This window comes from Oryctolagus cuniculus, chromosome 17 (assembly GCF_964237555.1).
Source record: "Oryctolagus cuniculus chromosome 17, mOryCun1.1, whole genome shotgun sequence".
Taxonomy (NCBI): domain Eukaryota; kingdom Metazoa; phylum Chordata; class Mammalia; order Lagomorpha; family Leporidae; genus Oryctolagus; species Oryctolagus cuniculus.
In genome coordinates, this window is record NC_091448.1 from 35343099 (window position 1) to 35367393 (window position 24295).

General features: G+C 44.5%; 1 protein-coding gene across 2 annotated transcripts in view; it reads left to right on the forward strand.

The window, feature by feature from the left end:
* Positions 1-24295, forward strand: part of RPS6KB1 (ribosomal protein S6 kinase B1) — a 222813-nt gene that overhangs the window by 163094 nt on the left and 35424 nt on the right. The window contains exon 17 of one of the 2 annotated variants that reach the window (XR_011383242.1): positions 12623-12725. The exons of the other annotated variant lie outside the window; for it this stretch is intronic. The gene's annotated coding sequence lies outside the window, so the exon portion shown is untranslated. Of the gene's footprint in view, positions 1-12622; positions 12726-24295 lie in introns of those variants that run through there. 2 annotated transcript variants of the gene reach the window in all.

Genomic DNA, 24295 nt, shown 5'->3' on the forward strand with positions numbered 1-24295 from the left:
CCTCAACTCTATTTGATCTTCAAGTTCTGCAGCCCATCACTGTTACAGACTAGTGCTACTGATTCAAGTTGTCAGGATGAAGATTCTGATTGGTTCAGCTTAGGTCAAGAGTTCTTCAGTTGTCCAATTAGCTGTGGCTAGAGCGCCTGATCAAAATGGCTGTCTAGGCTTGGTCTTTCAGCCAAAGGCAATTTCCATGAAAGGACTGTGGGCTGGCTGTGCACCCTAAAAAAGGTCTCTTACAGATGTCAAAGTGATATTGCTCTCTTTTTTGAATCTAGATTAGTTTTAGAAGCTACTAAGGAGTATTTTAAATTACGTTGAAAATTTGTAGTCATACGCTTACTGTATTTTAACACAGAATTTCTATGGACTGCCATTTTCCAGTTGCTTGCATTTTCAATTTTGTTCTTTGATTGCTTAAAACACAGACATCTTTTCTTTCTTGCCATGCAATGAAAATGTTCTATTTTGATAGGGTATGTGTTAGTCATAGTGTTTGCATTTTCATTATGATATCAAGAAGTTAATCTGTTCTACTCTTTTAAACCAGTGTAGTTAAGGGCTTTTGATGGTTTCTTGTGATAATTGCATTATGATTTTCACCCTCTTATGTTTTAGACTACATAATTTCCGGAGCTTAAAGAGAATTGCCAGAAATGTTACTTGTAGTTCATGATTTAATCCTGACACTGAAGAGCCCTAGATTGCCCCTAATTTACAAATGAATTCCAAAAGATCACTTGTAAGTCAGTTGTTTGAGACTTGAAATACATTTTCTTAGTGGTCCACAAGAGGTTATTTAACCTATAATACAGTCACTTCATCATTGGTTCCATCAAGTGCCACTATTTGCCTGGTGCTGTGTTAAGCAACCATGGGTACAGTAAGACAAAATAGATTAGTTCCTGTCCCCACGAAGCTTAGAGTCCAGGGGGAGGAACACCAACTAGTTACATTAGGGCTAATGTCATAGTTGGGTTCCTGGCACATAGTAGGTCCTCCAAAAATACTCATGAGGTGCATAACTGAATAGATTAAAACTGAATAATTTTATTTGCAATTTAATTTTCGATTTATTATTCACTTAGTCTTCACAATTCTCTGAGGCTTTAACCTTTTAAAATCTCTAATCCTAACTAATTCCACTCAAAAGGACAAATTTACAATGCATATATTTTTAAGCTTTTTGTTGATGTGTAAAACTTATACAGGGGGGTGGGCATTCAGTCCAGCACTTAAGACATTAGTTATAAAGCCAGCCTTCCATACCTGGGCTTGATCCCAGCTCTGGCTCACAATTCTAGCTTCCTGCTAACATAGACCCTAGGAGTCAGCAGGTGATGAATCCTTGCCACCTACATGGTAGACCTGGAATGAATTCCTGCCTCCTGTTGCAGGCATTTGGGGACTGCTCTCTCTCTCTTCCTCTCTCTCTCTCTCTCTCTCTCTCTTTCTCTCTCCATACCTCTAAAATAATTTTTTAAAAATATACAAAGAAATATACATAACTTGAATACAACTCAAATTGAACACATCTGATCAAGAAACAAACTCTTCCAGCATTCCAGACACTTGCTCATGCCTCTTTACAGTCAGTCCACTCCCCCTAAAGGAAAAGAGTATTATTTAAAAATTAAATAGATGAGCTTATAGTCATTTAATAATATATTTGAGAAAGAAAGAAATCTTAGTAAATCCTCATTTGTCATCTAAAACTCAATAAAATGTGTTACTAGGCTTGTCAGTCATGATTAGATCCAGCTACACATTATTAAAAACTGAAAACAACAATACTGAGATAAAGTTGTTTATTTCTCACATGAAGGAGATGTTTAGGGCTGGTTTGGTAGCTTCACAGTTATCAAAGACCCTGGTTTCTTCTATCTTACAGATCAACTATTCTAGGGCATAGGTAGGGGTGGGCCAAGACAGTGATTGGAAATCTAGCCATCAAATCCACATTCCAGACAGGAGGAAGGAGAGAAAAAGGACTGCACTCTTGTCTTGTTAAGTTCACCTCTGAGGAGTCTGTCCCCAAGGCCTTCATGACATTTCTCCTTAAATCATTCAGAATTTCATCATGAGGTCATATGGTTTTTAAGGGAAACTGGTCTTTTAGCTGGGTGCATTGATGTTCCCTATGACATAGGGATTCTGTTAGTAAGGAAAACAGAGAATATATTTGGAGAAGGCAACCAGTCTACAGCTATGTTGATTTTATTATAATTATGCATCCTCCATCACATTGTCTAATGAAAACTTAGGTATCATGTATAAGAAGCTGAGAGATCAAAGTTCAAAGAAAATTCTAAAAATCATTTACTGTACAAAGGGATCTGTATCCAGATTCAATTACTTGCTGTAGGGCCTGGAACCGGATAGCAGACCTCTCTAAGTCCAGCTTCTCCATGGTAGAATATGGCAGACACACGTCTTATCTAATTACAGTGTAGAGTCATGGTGAGCAAAATTGTTCTAAAAAGTCGTGTGTGTGTGTGCACGTGTGTGCTAGGTGTGGACTAGAAAAATTCAGAGAATTCATTCCTCACAGGCATATCTTCTTTCAAGTTTAGTATTCTGAGGTGAGTAAAAGGGTGAAGGTAAGTTCCAGCAGAACCCAGCTTATCATCACATAGATCTGTATCTAGAACAAGTTGAATCTTGCCTCCCACCAGAAAGGCAACGTACATAAAAAGGCTAATGTTCCATGATTATAAGGCAGGTGCTACTCTTGTCTTCCATTTTTGCCATATTATTAATGTTGGGCTCACTTCCAAGAACTCTCCCTAGGGGTAGGGGAGACTGGAGCAAGTTGAACTTTGAAGCTTTCTTTCTTTTTCTTTTTCTTTTCTTTTTTTTTTTTTTTTGAACAGGTGAAATCTGGTTTGAGTGAGCCTCCAGGGCAGCCTGTATCAGTAGAGCAAAGGCTGTCGCCATCAGGAAGAGTGGGAGGTGGGAGGGGCATCAGTAGCTGTCAAGCCTATCTCCAAAGGAGCATTGTCTGGGTATAAGTGGGAAACTGGGCAGGGCAACAGAGGTGGAGACTGTGCAGGGAAAGGCCAGAGGGTGGCGGGACAGTTCCAAGTAGGCAAGGAAGCTGCAGAGAGCACACACAGAGCCCTGAGCTCCAGGGCTGTGGCACCTGTCACACCCGATTCAGCTGATGTTGCCAAGCCCCTGCTATGTAAAAGGCTCTAAGCTAGGTGCCATGGGGGTGGGCAGAGGCACAAACCAGAGGGTCCTGCCTGAAGGATGCTGATGGCCACCAACCCCTAGTGAGGGCAGGAGGCATATGCTTTAAAGCACATCCCAGGGTTCAAAGTGATCAGTGTTATGAAAGAAGAGTGAGTGAGGTGTTGCCAAGATTCAGGGGTGGGGATAGTTAAGCTGCACGAATGGTGAAGGCGGGATGAGAAGAGGAGAGGAGACTGAGAAGGTCTGAGGACCGCGCTCTTTGATCAAGAGGAGTGCGATCTTCAGGGAGGAAGAGCTTTTGGCAGTGGGCGGGTGGGTGGTGAGAGGCTGGGAAGATGAGGCTAAGTGATTTGGTACCGTGGCAAGATTCACCTAAGAGGCCCCTTGGGACTTCCTAATGCAGAGTTTGCTCTGGGGAAGCGCAAGGGAAGAAACAGCCGCTGTCTCCCGCTTACTCCAGGGTTTCTTCTTCCCTCCTAATTTCCCTGCCACGCTTCGGTGTCGTCTTCCCCAGCTGCTGCCATCAACATGAGCAGTCACAGGATGCGCTGCAACTGTGACCTTTCAGCCTAGGTGTGGAGGCTTCAGACCCCACCGGGGAAGCCGAGTGACTTAGAGACGTGGGTGGAAAGAAAGGGAGACGGGAGAGGGGGTGGGAGGGCCGCCATCGCTGCCCCTTTGGAACAAGCCTGCTGGGTCTGTTTACGAGACTTTTCTTGAGCTGTACCTTGGAAACCCATCCCAAGAGAGTCATTTCCCTCCAGGGACGATGGCAGGAGCCTCATGAGTACTGGACAAGCAGCAGGCTCCAGCAGGGGCTGCAGTGGAGGAACTGGCGTGGATGTCAGGGAAGAGGGTGGGACGGGGCTCGGGACTTCGCCCACTCCCTTTCGGTGGCTCGTGGGAGCGCAGAGCGGCAGGTTAGGTGAGGAAGATGCTGACCCTCGCGTGGCAAGGTAGATTTAAATGTGTAGCCTTCTGCTTTGTTTTCATTCTTTCTTTCCTTCTCTCTGCCTTTCCTCGATTTTGTTAGCTACATGCCACAACCCTCAGTGCCTCAGCAAGGCAAACAAAGCAGAGAAAAGCTTTTGAAGTTTTAACTCCTCTGACCTGGGAAGGATTCAATGGGTCATCGAGGGCATCGGTTTTCTTTCTCCCAGTACAGGAAAGGGGGTCCCTGGGTCGAAGTGCATAAAAGGCATCAGACAGAAGTGCTGAGTGCGTGGCCACGGTGGGGCCCACAGCAGTGGTGGGAAGCCAGGGGGCAGTGCCTTGTCCTAAGCGGGCCAGGTTCCAAGGGATAGGGGAGCACCGGAGTCTGCACAGAGGACTCGCTGACTTGGTGCGGACGCAGCCTGAGCCTCCACGTTCACGCGGAGCCTGGCGAGACGAGAGTCCATAGAAGCCCCTGGACAGGTTAGCCAGGTAGGAAAAGAGCCTTCAGCAGAGCTTCCTACCCAGTATGTACCCCTGGGGCACCCAGCTGTGACACAGAAGGAATGGCGACCAAGTTGTAACCTCAGGAAACCAAATCAAAGGTCAGGCAGGTGCAAGATGATGACTCAGGTCAGAATGACCCACCCAGGGACCCTCACATCTGTGGGCCCCTTTCTAGCATACGTTTTTGTAAAATTTCAAAAGATCTTTGAACTACGATCAGTTAAAGATTCTGTACCTTCCCATTTGTACCTCTCTTCTATCACACTTACCTCCTCATCTTCCTCCTCCTTCTCCTCTTTCTGGAAGTCTTGCTATTAAAAATGTTTATTCATTTGTTTGGAAGGCAGAGGGAGAGACACAGGGACACAGAAATCTTCAGTCTGCTGATTCACTCCCCAGATGCTACAAGTGTTGTAGATGGGCTGGACCAGACCAGCGTCAGGCACCTGGAACTCAGTCGGGGTCTCGCATGAGGGTGACAGGGATCCAAGAACCTGAGTTCATGAAACACTGCCTCCAGGGGAGTGCACCGGCAGGAAGGTGGCATCGGAAGCCGAGCTGGGGCTCCAGCGCAGGCACTCTGATGAGCGATGCAGGCATCTCCCGTGGCATCTACACCGCTGCACCGACCACGCACCCCACATTCCCTCTCTAGCGTGGCATTGAAGTGGCTGTGGGCAGTTTCTGAATTCAGCTAAGCGGAACTTGAAATACACAGTCTTAACTGCAATGTGGGAAGACATTTTGAAATGTTTTAGTAAATCATATGAGAATTTAGGGCCTTCTAATTTCAGTAGATATGAAGAGTGCCTCTTTTGTCATTAGATGTGTTTTTTAGAGAAATGAAAGAAAATTCAGATAAGAAGGAACACTTAAGAAAAACTTAATAGAATACAAAGCAGAGTGATAAAGATCAGTGATAAAATCAATTGACATTTTGCAAGAAGCAAATTGTAACCAAAATAAATTTTGAAAACAGTGCTTCATATTGAAAGACCAAGTTAAATTTTTTTAAGATTTATTTATTTATTTGAAAGGCAGAGTTACACAGAGAGAGGAAAGGCAGAGAGAGAGAGGGTGGTCTTCCATCTGCTGGTTCACTCCCCAATTAGCCAAAATGGCCAGGAACCAGGAGCTTCCTCTGGGTCTCCCAGTGGGTACAGGGGCCCAAGGACTTGGGCCATCTTCTACTTTCCCAGGCCATAGCAGAGAGCTGGATCGGAAGTGGTGCAGCCAGGACTCGAATTGATGCCCACATGGGATGCCGGCACTGCAGGTGGTGGCCCTACCTGCTATGCCACAGTGCTGGCCCCCAAGTTAAATTTCAAATGAAAGTGATGAATATGCTTTCGGATTGTTTGATTATCCAATGAATGAAGAGAAATGGAGCATTTAAACACATTGGGAGAATATTTAAATCTCCTCTGACTTGACACAAAATACCAACATGGAAAAAAGTGATCTCAAACTCATACTGTGCTACTGCAATGAGGACATCCATAGCGAATGCGTTCATCAACTCGAAGATGACTGGAGAGTAATATTTCAAATATTCAGTATGAAAATATACAGCCACTATGAGAAAAATGTTGGAAATTTTCTCAAATTTGACAGCTCTAAACGTTTTTATGACATTACTGATCATGAACTGTGAAGTTGAAGAAACACCTCAGGTGGTAAATTAATAAAAAATACCATGTTGTAGTATGTTGTGATTTTTTTCATTATAAATAAAAGCTGGATGGACATTATGGCACAGTGGCTTAAGTAGCAGCTTGTGACACGGACATTCCATATAGGAACACAGGTTCTAGTCCCAGCTGCTCCACTTGTGATCCAGTTCCCTGCCTAGGAAGCAGCAGAGATGGCCAACGTTCTTGGGACCTTGCCACCCACCTGGGAGACCCAAATGAAGTTTCAGGCTTCTGTCTTTGGCCCAGCCTAGTCCTGGTAATTGCGACTATTTGGGGGAGGGAACCAGCAAGTAGATCTCCCCCTCCCCCTTTCCTCTCCCTCCCCTTCTATCTGTCACTTTGCCTTTGAAATACATAAATAATTTTTTGAAGCACATGGGCCTCTGGAAATAGCAACGTGAATTTTTTTTTTTTTTTGACAGGCAGAGTGGACAGTGAGAGAGAGAGACAGAGAGAAAGGTCTTCCTCTGCCGGTGGTCCACCCTCCAATGGCCGCCGCGGCCGGCGCGCTGCGGCCGGCGCACCACGCTGATCCGATGGCAGGAGCCAGGAGCCAGGTGCCTTTCCTGGTCTCCCATGGGGTGCAGGGCCCAAGCACCTGGGCCATCCTCCACTGCACTCCCTGGCCACAGCAGAGGGCTGGCCTGGAAGAGGGGCAACCGGGACAGAATCCGGCGCCCCGACCGGGACTAGAACCCGGTGTGCCGGCACCGCTAGGCGGAGGATTAGCCTAGTGAGCCACGGCGCCGGCCGCAATGTGAATTTTTTAAAAAGATTTATTTATTTATCTGAAAGGCAGAGTTACAGAGAGAGATAGAGAGAGGGAGAGAGGTCTTCTATATGCTGGTTTACTCCCTAAATAGTCTCAATGGCCAGAGCTGGGCTGATCCAAAGCCAGGAGTCATCTGGGTCTCCCATGTGGGTTCAGGGTCCCAAGTACATGGGCCATCTGCTGCTTTCCCAGGCGCATTAGCAGGGAGCTGGGTTGGAAGTGGAGCAGCCAGGACCTAATTGCTGTCCACCAGGTGTCTTTACCTGCTATGCCACAGCCCTAGCCCCAACAACATGAAATTTTTCGGTGGCTTCTTGTGGCTCTCCTGAACCACTCTGCCCTGGTGACACAGGCAGCTGAGACAGCTTTTAAGATGTCTGCAGCTTCCTTATTTCCTCAGACTGTTGATGGGTTTCCCTATCCGTAGTTCCCTCAGCCCTTCCCAGAGAGTTATAAGCATGTTATTCCCTGTATTAAATCCCTTTCTACTTGAAATACCTACAGTGGTTTCAGTTTTCTTACTACATTCTGATTGATACACCTGATGGAATGGAAGCTTACCAAAGAGACTAAGTGGCATAGGAAAATCCATTCAGGGGGCTGATGTTGCATCATTGGTAAAGCCATCCCCTGTAATGCTGGCATTCCATTTGATGCAGCTCCCTGCTAATGGCCCAGGAAAAGCAGCAGCAGATGGCCCAAGTGCTTGGTTCCCTGCACCTGTGTGGGAGACCCAGATGAAGCTCCTGGCTTTGGCCTGGCCCAGCCTTGGCTGTTGTAGCCATCTGGGGAGTGAACCAGTAGGTGGATGATCTCTTTCTCTTTCTCTATCTCTCCCTCTCTCTCTGTAATTCATTTAAAAAATAATAATTAAAAAAAAAACAGAAAATCCACTCAACCCCCCCCCCCCAAACAGCTGAGCTTGTGGCTGAGCTGCCTGTGCCCCTGCTGCCTCTGTAGATATTAGCACACGCCACTGGAGCAGGGGTCTGTAGCAGCAACGCCTCTTCTTCCATCCCACCTGCTGGCATCCTGGTTCACAGAGTGGCTCTGACATAATTCTGAAAGCCACAGGGCCCCAAAAGAGTAGGAGTGGGAAATGTGCCAGTTTCCACATCCCAGACAAAACCATATCTAAGGATAAAGAAAATTACGTCCCATGCTTGCCTCAGGTCTCTCCTCTGTCTCCCTCAACCTTGACTTCTTCCTGTTGGCTCCCTGGTATGACATTCTTGCCACGCTCTTTCATCTCTCCTCTCCTGATCCAACTGTCCCATTACCATTGACTCAGCTCCACACACAACTGAACAGCTGTCCAGCTCACCCCAGCGTGTGTGGAGAGAAGATATGAAAGACTTGCTCCTTATTCTGAGTAGCTAACACGCTGCTGGGAGGCATTCTATGTAAGTTCAATCCTGATGTTGCTCAGATGTTAATTACAAAATGAACACACTTTAAGGAGCTCTTACAAAACATAGTAGATACAGCGAGGCTTTAGTCCATAGATTTACAACTTAACTGGCTTTTGTCGATCAGGTTAATTCAAAGCATTCCCATTTGGCCGTTAGTGGGTTCCTCTTAATGGAAAGGCATGGCATCAATTGATTTATTATACGGAGAGCAAAATTCAAGCTGTCATTGCTTTGTATCTATGTTTGATTCCTAAAGGGTATCCAGGTGAACGAATCATTTTTCAGATGAAAGAAAATTTCCAAAGAAGAACATGCATGATAGAATCATAAATACTTCTGTTAGCCTGAGGCAAGCCAAGTTCATGTACTATTCTTTCTGAATATTTATTTATTTCAGGAATGGTTTAAGTTAATACTTTCATTCAAAGCCTCAAAGGCACTATGTTTTCAGCAAAACTAATAATCACTTCCTGATAACACTGACTTAAGTATGCTTTTCTTTCTGTGTTTTCTTTTCTGTGTCGTTTGGGAGAAGGAAGTCATAAAGCTGTGCATCTGGAGTCAGCGTTAGGCCTCAAAGATAGAGAGATCGCCTGTACTGTGGAGAACTGGTGCACTGCAGTCCCTCTGTCCTTTTCATGTAGCACCCAAGTCTGGGTGCACGGTGTAACCTGCGGACCACCCAAGAAAGAAGGGGCAGCCTTCTCTAAGGGGGTACCTTAACAGGGGCCTTGAAATCTTGTTTGCAAAAGTCAGATCAGGTTGGTTCAGGTACTTTTTATTGTTCTATTTATTGTCATTTTATTTGGAAGACACACACACACACACACACACACACATATACACACACATTCTCAGGGAGGGAAGAGTAGAGAGAGATGGCCGGCGCCGCGGCTCACTAGGCTAATCCTCCGCCTTGTGGTGCCGGCACACCAGGTTCTAGTCGCAGTCGGGGCGCCAGATTCTGTCCCGGTTGCCCCTCTTCCAGGCCAGCTCTCTGCTGTGGCCAGGGAGTGCAGTGGAGGATGGCCCAAGTACTTGGGCCCTGCACCCCATGGGAGACCAGGATAAGTACCTGGCTCTTGCCATCGGATCAGCGCGGTGCACTGGCCGCAGCATGCTGGCCACGGCGGCCATTGGAGGGTGAACCAATGGCAAAAGGAAGACCTTTCTCTCTGTCTCTCTCTCTCACTGTCCACTCTGCCTGTCAAAAAAAAAAAAAAAAAAAAAAAAAAAAAAAAAGAGTAGAGAGAGACCTAGACAGACAAATCTTGCATCTACTGGTTCACTCTCCAAATGCCTGCAATAACCAAGGCTGGGCCAGGCTGAAGCCAGGAGCCCAGAACTCCATCTGGGTCTTCCATATGGATGGCAAGGACCCAGGTGCTTGAGCCATCACCTGTTGTCTCCCAGGGTGTGCATTAGCAGGAATCAGAATAGACCCAGGGCTCAAGCCCAGGCCCTCTGATGTGGGATGCAGGCATCCTAAATGCTGTCTTGTCTGCTGCACCAAACACCCACAGCTGGGTATCTTTCTCTAATGAGAGGATTCTTAATATTGTGGCATCAGTAAGGTACCCCCTCTGGTCCCCCAAATTTAGCTGAGAATCACTGGGCCCATGCACCGAAATGAATTAATATACATATTACAAGGTGGCTCAGCACAGAAATATGTACTGATTATTGATGCCACTAACAGTAACCAACTTGAAGCAGCTTAAAGCTACAGAGAGAATTGATTATTTATTATGAATGAGTGTCTCAAGGAGGAAGTAATCAAGCTTCAGGAAATAAGTGGCACTGAATTCAAGGGAACTGTAAAAATTTGGGTCTCTGACTCTGCTTCTCATTGCACAAGTTAGCTCTAGTCATAGACTATATTTTATGCTATAGAATTTTATTGTTGCTGTTTTGTTTTAATTTTGAAGAATCATAAAGACCTTTAATAAATGACCTACAAATTACAAAGTGTCTTATGCAGTCACAAACATACTTAAATTAAAGGGACTTTAACAATTCTTTTTTAGGGCCGGCGCTGCAGCTCACTAGGCTAATCCTCCCGGTTGGGGCGCCGGGTTCTGTCCCGGTTGCCCCTCTTCCAGTCCAGCTCTCTGCTGTGGCCTGGGAGGGCAGTGGAGGATGGCCCAGGTCCTTGGGCCCCTGCACCTGCCTGGGAGACCAGGAGAAGCACATGGCTCCTGGCTTCCGAGCAGCTCAGCATGCCGGCTGTAGCGGCCACTTGGAGGGTGAACCTTTCTCCCTATGTCTCTCTCTCTCTCACTGTCTAACTAACTCTGCCTGTTATTTTATTTGAAAAGGCGGAGTGACAGAGAGGGGGAGAAAGAGAGAGAGAGAGAGAGAGAGATCATCCATCAACTGGTTCTTTCCCTAAATGCCCACAACAGTCAGAGCTAGGCCAGGTTGAAGCCAGAAACCAAGAATTCCATCCAGGTGTCTCATGTGGGCAGCAGAACCCAATCACTTGGGTCATCATCTGCTGCCTCCCAGGCACATTAGCAGGATGTTGGATTGGAATTGTGGAATGGTGTGGACTTGAACCAGGCACTCTCTTGATATGGGATGCAAGTGTCCCAGCAAAGGCTTAACCCACTGTGAGATAATGGCCACCCCTGACTAACACTTGATGACTGAAAAACAACTGTACAAGGAGCATTTCATAGGCTGTCCCTGGGAGACTGGGTATATTAGTAAATACAGATTCAAAAGTGATGTATTGTTGAGAGCTTAATCATGTATGGGAAAATCCTTTCTACTTTTCTAGGAAATTAGGGTATTAATTTCAAATTGTATTACTAATCAAAGGAATGAAACATTGTACAGAAATCCTTTGAATCATGTCTTCCAATTTATAATGCATTAAACCTAATAAACCACTAAGCTGATTTGCCCCTAAGAAAACAAATTAATCTTCATTGCTCATGAAGGGAAAATCATGTGTATTATGTCTAATAAACACTGCAAACATGATATGCTGAGTTGTTTTGGTGAAATTCTTGAGGAATGGACTTTAGCTAGGGGAAAATAGTATAGACCTCTACTGTTGCATTACACACATATGCACAAAGCAAATGAAACTCAGTGTTGGTGCCAGGTAATTAATCCAACTCAGATATGTTTTAATGATAATTACGAACTATTAAAGTTTGAGAGAAATTTAGTTAATAGGAGAAATCATTTTAATTCACCTCATAATTTTGAATTTTAAGGATTGGGAAAATGACATAATATCATTTCAAAGAGTTCTTTTTCTTAAGATATACTATGAAAATATCTAATAATTTTTGTTTTAACTTTCTAATTGTTAACTAGTGTTTTTGGTTTGGGCACTTTCCAAACATTCTGAAAAATGTATAAATAGCAGTAGATATATTTGCATAAAGTTGACTAAAAAAGCAATTAGAGTCTAATTAATATGTAAATTTAGTCCAGTCCAAATATGTCTATGTAGAGTTTATCCAGTAAATCTCTTACTATGGTAGAAACCCAGGTGTTTTTATTTACTTTAAAATTGAGCTATTTGATTCATAAAATTTTTGATATGAGAAAATAAATTTATTTTATAATCCTACTACCAAAAGAAAAACTTTAAGACACCAATTTTTCATTTCATCATTTCATTTCTTAACATTTTTTATGGAACTTAATTTATGACATCAAAAACAAAATGAAACTTTTTTTTCTAATATGATTATCCTATACACGTATTTTACATCTGGAGATATTGTTTTGCTCTTTGAAATACAAAGTTGGAAACACCCATTCAGATGATTTGAATAGCACACCTCCTGTTAGAACTGAGTGAATGGGTTGCCCTATTTGGAGAGAACATAAAAGACCAGAAATTTGAAATCCTGGGCCAGGAATGACTCCCATCAATGTCTTCCACTAATTATGTAGAGAGCCTTTCGGAGATTTGCAGCAAACATTTGGCAGTTACATTCTAGAGCCTGATTATACCCCTCAACCATCAGCCAGAAGGATTAACCAGTGATTTCCAAATATAGATCATAAAACTCCAGTTAAAAATTAGTCCTTTGGCAATTTATTTCATATTATTTTTCTTATGTAACATTTGATGCATACAGAAGAATGCAAGTGGTGTGTCGATTTGAAACATAATAATGAGATGGGTAATGTCACCAGTCACCCCATTGAAGAACTGGTGGCCTGGGCTCCTTCCTGTCCCACTCCTCGTCTCCACATTAAGAGGTAAGCGCTGTCCCACATTTTGTGGTGTTTGCTGTTTTTTTGTTTTGTTTTGTTTTGTTTTGTTTTTTTTCCCCGAGAGGCAGAGAAACAGAGGGGGAGACAGACAGAGCCAGAGCTCCCGTCTGCTCGTTCATTCTGCACTCACCCGCAATGATCAGGAGTTGGTGGTGTGACTCCAATTGCTTGGCCTGTTCCTGCTGCTTCCAGAGCATGCGTTAGCAGATTAGCAGGGAGCTAGAGTCTGGAGCAAGAGCCAGGACTCAAACCCAGGCCCTCCGAAGCAGAATGTGGCATCAGGCACCAGGCTAATTGTCTGCTCCCACTCTCTTGCTTTGTGGAGTAATTTAATCATGCATGTATGTATTTCTAAGCAGTATACAGGCTGACCACCCCAAATCTGCAAATGTGAAATGTCTCAACAATGGAAACTTAAAAAAAAGAAAAAACCACTTATTTATTTGAAAAGAAAGTTCCAGAGAAAAGAGAGGGAGAGACAGAGAAAGAGATCTTCCATCTGCTGGTTCATTCCCCAAACAATGGTTGGGGCTGGGTGGGTACTGGGCCAAGCCAAAGTCAGGAGCCTGGAACTCTATCTGGGTCTTCCATATGGGTGGCAGGAGCCCAAGTACTTGGGCCATCTTCCATTGCTTTCCCAGGAATGTTAGGAGGAAACTCGTGTGGGGAAGTGGAACAGCCAGGATATGAGCTATTCCTCCGATATGGGACGTCAGTGTTGAAAACACAGCTTAACCTGTTGTACCCCAATGCTGGTGCTCCAGATATGAAGCCTTTTGAATACTGACGCGATTCTATAAATTAAAATATTGCACACTTGACCTCGTGATGGGTTGTAGTCAAAACACAGGTATGCAAAAAAAAAAAAAAATAGCATAGAAAAGGCCTTGCAGGCTAAGTGTAGAAGGTGTGCATGAAACCCAAATGAATCTCATGTGTAGATTGGAGTCATAGCCCCAAAATATCTCTTTATATATGTAAATATTACAAGGTTAAAAAAAAACTCTAATCTGAAATAGTTTTGCTTCTAAGCATTTTAGATAAAGAATATTTAACCTATATTATTTAGTTTTCTTTTATAAAATTTTTCTGTACATAGTTTTCTGCCACCTCCTGTTTTCACTCAATATTATGTCCTGAGAATGGAAGTAGTAGGTGCTGGCATTGTGGTGCGGAAAATTAAGCCACCCCCTGCAATGTGAGTATTCCCACATTGGTACTCGAACAGTACCAGTTCGAGTCCTGGCTGCTCCGCCTCTGGTCTAGCTCCTTGCTAATGCACTGGGAAAGCAGTGGAAGATGGCTCAACAACTTGGACCCCTGCCACCTATGTGGTAAACCCAGATGAGGCTTCTGGCTCCTGGCTTTGGCCAGGCGCCGCCCTGGCCATTGTGGCCAGCTGGGGATTGCACCAGCAAATGGAAGATCTCTGTCTCTCTGTATTTCCATCTCTCTCTGTAATTCTGATTTTCAAATAAATAAAAAACTCTTTAAAAAAAAAAAAGAAGTAGTGGGATAGTAGTAGTTACTACATAGTGTTGTGAGCACTAATAACTATTATTATGTTTCCTTTTTAAAGAACATCTTTTCGTAGCTTTTGTTTGTAGGTGCTCTAGCTTTTCTCTTCGAGACTCTAAGGTCTTTTTGTGTCTTAGTGCAGTTTCATGATTAATATGTCTAGATGTGGATTTATCTTTATCATGCTTGATTTACATTGTACTTTCTCTGTGCATTCATCTTTAATCAGTTCAGGAAAATTCTTGGCCATTGTAATTTTCAGTGTTGCTTTCTCCTCTTCTTTCTTTTGGAACTGTGATAGACATGGTAAACCTGTTCCACCCTCCATGTCTTTCAACCTGTCTTTCATATTTTCTATCTCCTATTCCCCCTGTGCTGCATTGTGAATTATTTCTTCAAATATAATTTCCAGGTCGCTAATTTTGTCTTTAGTTGTTTTGAACATATTTTCTGAGTTGACGATTACAAAATCTGGGTATTGGTTGGGCTTACAAGTTCTGTTTGGTCTTTTTGCTGATCTTTATCATTTTTTTTGTTTTGTATGCCATTTGATGCCATGTTTAATTTCTTTAAATACTTCATAAGTTTATTTAATAATTTTTATATAACAATTCAAATCCTTCATTCTTTCTACCTATAAGTTTATTATTTTTTATTTCCATGGATCATAACTCATGGTGGCTTAAGTGTAGGTAATTTCTTGTCATTGTGAACTCATATTTTGTTGAACTTAATTTGTGGAAATCACAAGGACCACAGTGAGGGCTGCTTTTCCTCCACAGAGTCCTAGCACGGGGAGCTCTTGGGCTCAGCTGAGTCGGGTTCTCCAGAGTGCGCCTTGCAGAACCAGCTCGAAGGATCTCTTGCATAGCCCCCCCTCGGCAGCATGCCTCCAAGCTTAGTCTCCCTGTTCTAGGACTGGCACTGCATTTCCCTCTGCAACTCTGACTTCTATTCACTTAGGGGTTTATTTGAGAAAAAGAGAGAGGGGGAGATTCATTCACACTCAAATGCCACCGTGACTGGTGCTGGGTCTCACTGAAGCTGGAGCTGAGAAGTCCTATCCAGGGCTCCCAGGTGGGTGTCAGGGACCCAAATACTTCGGTTGTCACTTGTTGGCCAACCCTTCTCCCCTCCCCCTGAGTCTACATTAACAAAAGTCTGGAGTCAGGAATTTTGCTGAGACTTGAACCCAGACACTGCAATATGTGATGCAAGTGTCTTACCCAGTATTTTAAATAGCAGGGCAAATGCCAGCCCCAGCTTTGCCTTTTCTGTTTGCTTATTGCTCCTTGTTCTTGTTTGAGCACAGGGTTTTTCTTTTTTTTGGCCTCTTTGGTCCCTTTCATGAGATTCCAGAAAAACTTCAAAATGCATGTTAGTTGTGATTTAAATTAGCATTTAATTGTATCATAGTTAATAGGCTCTTTATGTAGCTTTCCAGGCTGCCAGAAATAGATGTCCACACAATAGTTCTAGCTGGGTAATGATTCTTAGATGAAAGTTATAGCAGATTCTTCCTTTAGTATAATACTCAACTTCTCACTAAAGACCCATCACAAACATGACTTCTCTACAGAACAAACCTCAGTTGGATGTCAGAGACTTGAATTATCATCTGTATTGCCTAATCAGGGGCGGGGACTGTCTGGCCGGTGGCTGTAGGAGGCCCGCTGGTCTGGCCCTGCCAAGGCAATGCAGGCAGGACTGAAAAATCAATAAATCTGTAGCAGGCTGATTTTTAAGCTGACAATTTCGTATGACCTGCAAATGATGTTATAAATACCCAAATGGCCGTTGGCAAAAAAGAAGTTCCCCACCCCTTTGAGACAAACCACTTACCCTTGGCAAGTTCATCTCTCTGGTTCTGTTTGTTGTACCATAGAGTGTGGCTATAATCACCAGCACACCTCTCCTACAGGTTATTGTAAGGCAAAAATGAGAAACTGTGCTAAACAAGAACCTTGAAAAATGAGGGGGAAAAAAGGGTGATTGTAGTAACTAACACTTATGACCACTTCTGTATGGCAGTTTGCTAAGCTCTCATTGGCTTGTTACAACCCCTTGTGGGATGGGTTCTAAAAATCTCAGTTTAAGAATTGAGAAAAATGAGGCTCAGAGAAACTAAAATGGAAACTAAGCAGTGAGAGCACTATTATTGAGGACCTCTTCCTTCCGCTCTGAAATCACATCCAGTTTGGTTATTACGATGAAGCGTAGCCATTTCCTCACGATGAGTTAGGTGCTACCACATCTCAGGTACCTGGATGATTTTCTCTCATGTAATGAGAAGAATTTTTATGAGGATACAAGTATGTCCCCCAAGATGCCTGCTCCACTAAACCCTCCACCCTGAAGAAGTGATGTACTTTCGATAAAAGCATCCTCAGCTATGAATACTCCATTGTAATTTGTACAGCTGTGTAATCGAAGCCGCTAAAAGGCAAGTTAATATATTATTCTACTCACAGAACAGCAGTTTGATTCCTATGACTTCTTGGCACATCTGTTTGGGATATAAATCCTGAGCAGCCTGAGCAGTCACTTTCTAAATCTTCAAAATGCTTTACTAAGCAAAGTCTTTACTGTGGTTAAGGGGAGAAAAAGAATTAATAGACTCCCAAGTGCGTGGAGTAGCCTGGCTCACTGCAGAGTGTTCAAGGCAGGTGCAGGCGGGACTGGGGACCTGAAGAAGGTGCACTTGGAGGTGGAGGAGAGCACGCATCTACACGCACCAGAAGGTGAACTTGCCAACTTGAGATAATTACAGAGGGTCTTTGGGAAGCAGGCTGCCCATGTTTACAGCATGGTTAATTTTTTTTATTGGCAGGAGTTCAAGTAACATTTAAGTAGGTTTCATCGGAGATGTTGATTATTCCTGGCCCTGGTACACTCCTTTCTGGTAAAATCCCTACCTACTTACCTCACTGAGTGGGCAGTGGGCCACATGACCATGACCACAATTACTTGGACACTTGGTCCAAAGGGGTGGCCATGAACTTTACCCAGAGACCTATGCCTTGTGTGTTTTTCTCTAAAAAATACGCAGAGGTCCAATCTTCTCTCTTGAGAACCTACAGTAAAAGACAAAAAGAGAAGCTTCCATTTTTGTATATACTAAAATCAGAAGACTGCAGAGATGTAGGGGCTAAGAGGAGCCAATTTTGCAGCTAGGTGTAAGGTGAGTGAGTTGCGTAGGCTGGTCCAGAGGGCAGGTACTGTTAATTCACTGCAAAGTCAAAAAGCCCTAAGAGCAGCAAATGTTTAGCCTGGTGGTTAAGACTTGCATGTCCCACAGGCTGCCTGGATTTGATTCTAGGCTCCGGCTTCTGACTCCTGCTTCCTGCCGGTGCAGGTCCTGAGAGGCAGTGATGGGTCAAGGCATTAGGTTCCTGACACCAGCATGGGAGGATTAGATGGAATTCCTGGTTCTCAGCTTTGACCTCACTCCAACCTGAGCCATTGTGGTATTTGGGGGAGTAACCAGCGTGTGAAAAACCTCTCTCTGCTCTCCCACCTTCTGTTCCCCCTCCCTCCCTCTCAAATAATTAAGAAATAAATATATTTATTTGAAAGGCAGAGTTACAGAGGTGGGGGTGGCAGAGAGAGAAAGAAAGAAAGAGAGAGAATCATCCAGCCACCGGTTTACTCTCCAAATGGCTGTAACAGCCAGAGCTGGGCCAGGCTGAAGGCAGGAGCCGGGTCTCCCACATGGTGGCAAGGGCCCAAGCATTTGAACCATCATGTGCTGGCTTCCCAGGTGCGTTAGTAGAGAGCTGGATCAGAAGTAGAGCTGAACCAGACTTCATATGGGATGCCGTGTCACGGGCATCGGCTTAACCTGCTGCTCTGCAGTGCCAGCCCCCTCTCAAACCATTAAAAAATACAGCATTTTTTCAGTGCTGAGAGAGATGAGGAGGTGGCCGTGATGCTCCTGCTGGAGTGCCAACTCCACTGCAGGTTCTGTGGTTCCACTGACTCAGATTTTTAATGCACAAATGGTTTTTCCTGTGAAGCCTCCTCTGACTTGCCTCTGAGTAACTTGTCTCTGGTAATCTGACTATGTCTCCGTTTCCTGCAACCGGAATAACAGTTTGGATCAGACAGCTCATCAATGTTCTGTCGAATGCTGCTGTGGGTGTGAGTGCCTGGACCACCTTCAAAGGCCCCTTCCTTGTTTTAGTAGAGCTCCTGCACTGAGAGAGGCCGGAAGCCACATCAAACACACCAGCGAGGAGGAGTTGCTCGGAAGGGCTGGAGAGCTTAATGACCCAGCCGAGTCCAGGAAGGTCGAAGATGCTCCTGGACCTCGGGAGCAAGTAGCCCTGGCAGGGCGTTAGCTTGATCTCAGCTTCTCTCTGCTTAGCTTTACTCTTCTTGCTGTGGACTAACTCCTTCCGTGTGATGGAAAACATGGCCTCTGGGAGCTCCCTGATTTTCTGCAGAGATTACACGGCTTAGTGATTAGGAAGCCTGGGCCCCGAGTCGAGTGCACTGGCTGTGAATCCAAAGTCAGCCATCAGCTAATGGGGAGATCTTGACCTTTAAGCTTAACCTTGACTTCTGTGTAACTTTTTAAGCCTCTGTTTCCTCCTCTCTGTAAAACAGAGATTAAAGTTAGGTTCCTTATCTCCCAGGGTTGTTGTGAAGACTATACGTGGTAATGGACATAAAGCATCTAACTCAGCATCTGGCTCCCAGCTGAGTTAATACTTACTATTACCTCTCTGCCAACTGCAAATCCAGAAAAGGCTTTCTCTTTTACGAATGTGGGGCGGGGCCAGTGCTGTGGTGCAGCGGGTTAACACCCTGGCCTGAAGCGCCAGCATCCCACATGAGTGCCGGTTCAAGTCCCAACTGCTCCACTTCTGATCCAGCTTTCTGCTGTGGCCTGGGAAAGCAGTAGAAGATGGCCCAAGTCTTTGGGCCCCTGCACCCAAGTGGGAGACCTGGCTCCTGTCTCCTGGTTTCAGATTGTTCCAGCTTGGCCATTTGAGGAGTGAACCAGCAGGTGGAAGACCTGTCTCTCTCTGTTTCTCCCTCTCACTGTCTGTAACTCTACCTCTCAAATAAATAAATAAAATCTTTAAAAAAAAATGGAATGTAGTCTATCTTGATACAAATACATTTATAGGAGAAAAGAAGACTTTCTGTGAATTTCTCCATCAGCGAGTTCTCCATGGGAAGGGAGTAGGCAGAAAGAAGACTTGCCAGGGTCAGAAAGCAGATTTCTGAGAGCAATGCCTTTAAACTGTCTCAGGAGGGAGCCCACAGGCCCTGGGGCTGACTCGCTGCTCAGCCACCCATGGCCACCAGAGGGTGCCAGATTGTCAGAATGAGGTTCTGGCCTGGGCAGTGGCCGGCTGGCCCAGGGCACCATCCCTGAGCTGAGAGAGAAGAAAGAGCGCTGGTCAAGGAATACTTGTCCCACTGACTTCCTGGGGCGCCATGCCAGCTGTGGGCCTTGAGACCTGGGACACGGCTGGAACACCCTTAGAGAACCGGGACAGGACTCCAAGTGCTCCGGGAGCCTCTGGATTGCCCTGCGTGGGTCTGGTCTGGAGTTAGGGCTCAGACCACTGTGTCTCGGGAAAGTAAGCTGGAGGCGCTCAGCTGTCAGAGCACGGAGCCCGGGGCATGCGGAGAGATTAAGAGCCAGATTGCAGTTGAAGAACAAGTACAGAGTGAGATAAGGCCTAGGCAGCCAGATAGTGGACAACTCCAGGCTAAGTAGCAGAGGGCCGGAGCCCTTGCCTGGGCGTCTGCACTGCGGGCTGCTGTCTGGGAGGGCTCTGCTAGTGCAGACTAAACTATAGCATTATCACTTCCATCTTTTTAAAAGTTTTGTGTATTTATTTGAAAGGTAGAAATACAGGGAGAGAGAGGATCTTCTGTCTGCCGGTTCACTCCTCAAATGGCTGCAATGGCCAGGGCCAGGCCGAAGCCAGAGCCAGGAGCTTCTTCCAGGTCTCCCATGCAGGTGCAGGGGCCCAAGCACTTGGGCCATCTTCTACTGCTTTCCCAGGCCATAGCAGAGAGCTGGACGGGAAGTGGAGCAGCCGGGACTCCAACCAGCACCCACATGGGATGCCGGCACTGCAGGTTGAGGCTTAACCTTTTATGTCACAGTGCAGATCCCTGCCACTTCGGTCTTAAAGTAAACTCAATATATTAATTCAGTCATAAGCCAAAGTGATGCATATTAAAGTGCAAGTTTATTTACTATGCAATTATATAATATGGAAAAGTGTCAGTTTTTATCTAAACTACAGTTCTTTATACATCATCAGAAAACTCATTATTGTATACAGTTATAGAAAATAACATTACTAATCAGAAGTTCAGAGGCAATTTGTGTAACAAAAATACAGAAAATATAGGAAATTATAAAGAATAAAACAAAAAAATTACTTGTAGTCCCATCAATTTCATCTTTTTTTTTTTTTATCTTACTTTTAAAATGTGAGGGTAGGAGCAGATGTTCAGCCTGTGCTTAAGGCCGTTAGGAAGCTGGAGTCCCAGATCAGTATACCTGGAGTTGACAGCCCACACTGGCTCCTGGCTCCAGCCTCCTGCTAATGCAGACCTTGGGGGAGAGAGTGGTGATGGCTCAAGTAAATTGGGTTCCTGCTACCCACATGGGCGATCTGGGCTGGATTCTCAGTCTGGTCATGGTGGGCATTTCAGAAGTGAACCAGGAGATGAAAGCCCTCTCTCTCTCTCAGTCTGTGTGTTTCTCTGCCTCAAATAAATAACTAAATATTTCGTATAACTAAATTTTAAAAACTATCTCAAATAACTAAAATTTTAAAAATCATAATACATATGCCAATACTCCAAAAAGTTCATGGAAAATGGAATTTGGAGTTGGTGCTGTAGCGCAGCATGTTAAGCTGCTATCTGCAGCACCGGCCTCCCATATGGGCACCAGTTCGAGTCCCAGGTGCTCCACTTCCGATCCATCTCTCTGCTTTGGCCTGGGAAAGCAGTAGAAGATGGCCCAAGTGTTTGGGCCCCTGTATCCCTGTAGGAGACCCAGAAGAAGCTCCTGGCTCCTGGCTTCAGCCTGGCCCAGCTCCTGCTATTGTGGCCATTTGGGGAGTGAACCAGCAGATGGAAGACCTTTCTCTCCATCTCTGTCTCCGTCTCTGTCTCTCCCTCTCTGTCTCTCTCTCTCTGTAACTCTGCCTCTCAAATAAGTAAATAAATCTTTAAAAACAAAAAAGAAAATGGAATTGAAATTTTGTGCTCATTTTGGTGTAAAAATGTTTTTGTAATATGCAGAAAAGATATATTATGAAAAACTGTACATGGGTTCCTAATTTTTTGCACCAAAATAAACACACACTTTTAATTACATTTTTCTGTGATTTTTTTTTTTTAGTTTTCTGTATAGTTTATAATGGATTCAGTTTGGTATTCTGTCTTTTAGAAGTACCATTATGTTGTATATATCTTTATGTAACAAAATTAATTTTTAAATTTCTATTTGCTTAAAATATTTATTTTCATCTACTTGAAAGGCAGAGAGAGAAAGAGAAAGAAATATTCCATCTATTGATTCACTCCTCAAATGGCTGCAACAACCAAGACTGGGCCAGGCTGAAGCCAGGAGCCAGGAACTCCAACCAGATCTCCCGTGTTGGGTGAAAGGACCCAAGTACTTGAAATATCACCTGTTGACTCCCAGAGTGGCACTAGTTGGAAGCAGAGTTGGAAGTAGAAGAATCAGGACTGAGACTGGACACTGCAATGGGATGCAGTTATTCCAAGCAGTGATTTAACTGCTGTGCCAGGTCTATTCTCTCTCTTTTTATTCTATTATTATTTGAAAGGCAGAGTGACAGAGAAAGAAGGAGACACACAAACACACACACACGGAGATCTTCCATCTGCTGGTTCACTCCCCAAGTGGCTGCAATAGCGAAGTCTGGACTAGCCTGAAGCCAGGAGTCCAGAACTCAATCTGGACCTTCTGTGGGAATGGCACGAGCCCAAGTGCTTGGACCGTCTTTCACTGCTTTCCTAGGCACATTAGCAGGGCGCTGGATCAGAAGTGGAGTCGCTGGGACTTGAGCTGGCACTCCAATATGCGATTCTGGCATCATAACCAATGATTTAAGTTGCTGTGCCACAACGCCAGCCCCATGACACCCACTCTTAACATTATTATTATTTAAAAAGTTATTTTTTTATTTTCATTTCATTTGAAAGGCGGAGAGACAGAGAGCGTCCATACATTGACTCACTCCTCAAATGCTGCAACAGCTAGGACTGGGCCCGGTCAAAGCCAGGAGCTGAGAATTCCATCTAGGCATCCTGCATGGGTGGTAGAGATCCAAGTACCTGAGCTATCCTCTGCTGCCTCCAAGGGTGAGCATTGGCAGGAAGCTAGGTCAGAAATGGAGTAGCAAAGAATTGAACCAGGCATGCTGATATGGGATGCAGGTCTCTCAAGTGGTGATTTAACTCCTTCACCATGTGTCTGACCCCAAAATTATTTGATACATTTGGGAGCTATGAATTTCCTGAGTATATATCATACATTACTTTATTTTTAAAAAAAGATTTATTTATTTGGCGGTAGAATTATAGCCAGAGAGAGGGAGAGACAGAGAGAAAGGTCTTCCATCCGCCGGTTTATTCCCCAAATGGCTGCAACAACCAGAGCTGGGCAGATCCAAAGCCAGGAGCCAAGAGCTTCTAACGGGTCTCCCATGAGGCTGCAGGGGCCCAAGCACTCGGGCCATCTTCCACTGCTTTCCCAGGCCACAGCAGAGAGCTGGATTGGAAGAGGAACAGCCGAGACTAAAACTGGCACCCATATGGGATGCAAGTACCACAGGCAGAGGATTAACTTGCGCCACAGTGCCAGCCCTTCATACATTACTTAATACTTTTACTACTGTTGAACGTCTGGTTTGTTTTCATTTATAAATTATACTGTGATAAATATTTTTGTGTCTAAAGCTGTGTTCATATTTCTGATTATTATAAGTTATTCCTGAAAATAAGATTATTGGTCAGAGCCTGAACATTTTATTTTTAGATTTTTAAAAAAGATTTATTTATGTATTTATTTGAAAGCCAGAGCTACAGAGAGAGAGGGAGAGAGCGATATTTTCCATCTGCTGGTTCACTCCCCAAATGGCCACAGTGTCCAGAGATGGGCCAATCTGAAGCCAGGAGCTTCTTCCTGGACTCCCACATGGATACAGGAGCCCAAGCACTGGGGCCATCTTCCACTGCTTTCCCAGGAGCGTTAGCAAAGAGCTGAGTTGAAAGTGGAGTAGCCAGGAATAGAACCAGCTCCCACATGAGATGCTGGGCATCACAGACAGTGGCTTTATCTGTTATGGTGCAACACCGGCTTCAAGTCTGAACATTTTAAGACTCTTAATACATAAAACCAATTTGTTTTGGAGAAAATTTGATCAAACTTACTTTCTTTTTGCTTTTGCCAGCACTGGATACTGTCTAAGTCATTGATAACATCTTGGATAAATAATACTAGTAAAATCATAGATTTTTCTCATATTTTTTAGCCATTTGTGTATCATCTGTTGTGAATTATCTATTCATGTCTTTTAACCTATTTTTCTAAACTTGGGCTACAGTGTTCTTCTTATGAGTTTATTTAGGGGACTGGTGCTTGGTGTAACAGGTTAAGCTGCCGCCTGTCACGCCAGCATCCCATATAGGGGCTGGTTCGAGTCCCAGCTGCTCCACTTATAATCCAGGTCCCTACTAATGCACCTGAGAAAAGCAGTAGAAGATGGCCCAAGTGCTTGGGTCCACATGAGAGACCCAGATGAAGCTCCTGGCTCCTGGCTTTGGCCTGGCCCAGCCCCAGCCGATGCGGCCATTTGAGGAATGAACCAGCAAATGGAAGATTGCTTTTGTTAGTGGTAGCCACAGGACAATTTCCAAGATTAGACTTGCTTCTTCTACTCCCTTTTACTTTGAACTTTGAAATAGGAAGCTCACCACTGCCCAATTTATAAGAGGGGGTGAAA